The sequence below is a fragment of the Elephantulus edwardii genome, unplaced genomic scaffold, assembly GCF_000299155.1.
Source record: "Elephantulus edwardii isolate Elephantulus edwardi_28Jun2011 unplaced genomic scaffold, EleEdw1.0 scaffold00006, whole genome shotgun sequence".
Taxonomy (NCBI): domain Eukaryota; kingdom Metazoa; phylum Chordata; class Mammalia; order Macroscelidea; family Macroscelididae; genus Elephantulus; species Elephantulus edwardii.
Window position 1 is genome coordinate 1,790,320 of NW_006399756.1, and position 3,682 is coordinate 1,794,001.

Genomic DNA, 3,682 nt, shown 5'->3' on the forward strand with positions numbered 1-3,682 from the left:
TGGTGATAAAAACCCTTCTTTCTTCTCTTTAAAGAAATACAAATATATAGCATTTTGGCCACATGTTTTATAACAAGATTAGAAATTTTTGCTTGTACCCTGGTCTTGACAATATACTTTTATGTTTTGCTTTTTTGTTGTGTACCGTCTAATCAGATCTAGCTGGCACAGGAGGAGATTACCACTCCTTCCCCGGTGGAGCATCTGATGGATTCGAACCGTCTGCCTTCAAAATGCAACACAGACAATATACTTTTAATTGATCACCTGCACGTGGGAGTTTGAATTAACTCTTCATTGGATGTAGCCGGTATTGAAAACAATATTTTAATGTAGCCAGCGTCACAGTGGGTTGTTTGCATGGGTCTCAGCCTCACACAGTGCAAGCCGCTCCCTTTCTTTAGTTTCTGATCAGATGGACCAGATGACCAGATGGAGGTAACTAAGGTGGTACTGCAGGAGACAAATTCTGGAGAATGAACTTCCAAATCTTTATCAGAGAGGACCATTCAGTAGATGGAAATAATGCTCTTATTTTCACAAATACATCTCAACGTAAACAATTACTATATTAGGAAATTGAGACAATATTGGTTTGGTCAGTCAAATGAGAGAACACTGAAGATTTAGGTGTAATAACTGCAGAAATTGACTTGTAGTTTCTAAGGAAATCTCTTAACACCCATCAACATGGAGACACAAGCTTCGCTGGATGGGATAACATAACGGGGATTCAGTTGACAGACGAGAAGTCACAACACTGCTTCACTCGTGAATTTGCCGGAAATCCACCCTCTAATGTGCTGGCCTGATTCACCTGCTATAGAAACACCTGGAAGATGCCTGAGCCAGCTGGAATCTACGGGTTTCCCTGATCGTTGTGTTCTGAAGTAGCTGAGTGCTGAAGAACTGGGCCTGTAGAGTCTGGGAGTACAGGGCTTCTGGTGGCTCCTGTCACTTTATAGGAAAGTAGCATGAGTTTAATCCTGTCCTCCCCAAATATGTGCCAACCTGGCCGGTTCTTGAGTCTCAGTGGTTAGAGAGTCATGCCATGCCATGGTGCAATTACCTGCCATCATGTAATGTGTTGTAATCACCCTTCATTTGGGAGGTGGTGTAAATCTGAATCTCTCAGACTGGCTGATGTCAAGGGGAATTAGGTTGTGTTTTTTTGCTAACAGAGCAAGATTAGAGGGGGATGCAAGACCCTGGTTCAGGTCACATTCCTGATCCTATGTAAGGAAAGTTCTTCCAGGATCCAGCATGAATCACACTTTCTTTTACAAGAAATGAAAGGAGAGAGCAGGGAAAAGGGCTACCTTGGTGCCAAGACAGACCCCAGCACCACCAATAAAGAAGAACCAGGAGTGAAATGTGTCCTGTGGACTCAAAGGCTCTGGGCCAAACACCTCCTAGACCCAAGCGAAGAATGATATCACTGATTATGCAAAGGCGTTTGGCTGTGTGGGTCACAACAAACTGTGCCTGACTCTGTGAAGAATGTGAATCCCAGAACATTTAATTGTGCTTATGCGAAACCTATACTTGGACCTGGAGACAGTCTTCAGAACAGAACAAGGAGACACTGCATGATTCAAAATTGGGAAGGTTGTACACTACGGATGTATTCTGTCTCCATACATTTTCAATCTATATGCAGAACAGATCGTCCGGAGACTGGGCTGTATGAGGAGGAATGTAGCATCAGGATTGGAGGAAGATTCATCAACAACCTGTGTTATACAAATGACACAATCTTGCTTGCTGAAAATGAGTAGCAGCAGCAGAAGGTCAAGGACTGCAGCCTTCAATATAGATTGAAACTCAACATCAAGAAAACAAAGATTCTTACCACTGGGCCAATAGGCAGCATCATAATGGATGGTGAAGAGATTGAGATTATTTACAGCTTTAGTTTGCTTGGCTTCACAATCAACACTCTTGGTACCAGCAGCCAAGAAATCAAGAGATGAATTGCATTGGGAAATCCAGCTGCCAGGGACCTCTCCAAAGTACTGAAGAGCAATGACGTTATTCTGGAGATTAAGATGTGCCTTCCAGGCCATAGTCTTCACAATTGCTTGTTATGCATCAGAGAGCTGGACGATGACTAGGGATGATAGAAAGAGAATTGATGCCTTTGAGCTGTGGTGCTGGAGAAGAGTATTTGAACATACCATGGACTGCTAGGAGAACAATCGGGTTCATATTAAAGAGGGTGAAGCCAGCTTGCTCCTTGGAGGCAAGGATTGTGAGGCTCCGTTTAACATACTTTGGGCATGTTGCAAAGAGGACAGGTTCTTGGAGAGGGATATCACGCTTGGAAGGGTGGAGGGACAGAGAAAGAGGGGGAGACCATTGAGGGGGTGGATTGATACAGTGACTGGAGTAATAAGAGTAGGTTTGCCGGAGACAGTAAAGCTGGCACAGGATAGAGCAGGTTTCAGGGCTGTTGTACGGAGGGTCACTGTGAGTCAGTTGCAAGTGACTCGACAGCACATAACAACAAAAACAACAAACTCTGAGATAACACATCTATTTGGTAAAGCCATCTACTTGTGATGTTTCTGTTTTAGCAGGTCCAGATAACTAAAGCAGAAGACAAATGTCCTCCCACCGAGTGTTATCTATCTGAAAAGTCACTTCAGATGTGGTCCTTTTCCTGATGAGCCTGCCCCCCCCCCTTATCATGGAACACACCTGGAGTGCAGACTCAATACCCACCATGAACTCTAGCCGTTGGCATAAAGACAAACCTAGACCCCATAATGTTTCCTTAAAATGAAACTGTTCACACTAGACTGAGTCCGAGAGCCTCTGGAGGCGATAATGACTAGACAGACTCATCTTCCTGTGGTGCCCAGGGCCAGCTAAGGCACGGGGGTCTGAGCACTGTGAGTGGGTATCTGTCACAGCTACCCGTGGGGAAATTTCTCCATAAAGGCGTCCGCAGGATGAGCAAACAAACACAGCTGTGGCGTATTGGGTGACCATAGCAAGAGTTAAACTTGATAGCTCACTCCTATTTCTTATTTGTTAGGTTTTTTTAAAAAATAAAATTTCATACAAAATAAAATTGCTTGCAAAGTTCATATACATTGTTTTTCACACTGGATCTTTCCATTTCTTTTACCCACCCTTCCCTTTACCCTGTAAGGTTCTTAACATTATGAGTTTTGTAAACTTTTGTTATGAGACCCTTGTCTGAGATGGTACTGCCAAATGTTTTTTCCCCAGTCAGCAAGTTTTCTTTTCACTCTGTTGGAAGATGTTTTTGATGTACACAGGGATTTAATCTTTAGGTCCCATTCATCAATTTTATCTTCTCCTGGTTGTGTATTTCTGGCTGTATTTGTTGGCCTTTTATACCATGAGCTAGGCCTGCTAAGTGTGGTCCTACTTTGTCTCTTAGGATCTTTATGGCTTGGTGCTTTACCCCTAGGTCTCTGATCCACCTTGAGTTATGGTGAGAGGTATGGCTTCTGCAGTCCAGTTTTGCCAGCCCCATTTGTTGAACAGGTTGTCATTTCCTTGTTTGATAAGTTTTGTTTCCTTGTTAAATATCAGTTCTGGATTCTCTATTCCTATTCTATTCTATCCTATCCTATCCTATCCTATCCTATCCTATCCTATCCTATCCTATCCTATCCTATCCTATCCTATCCTATCCTATTCTATTCTA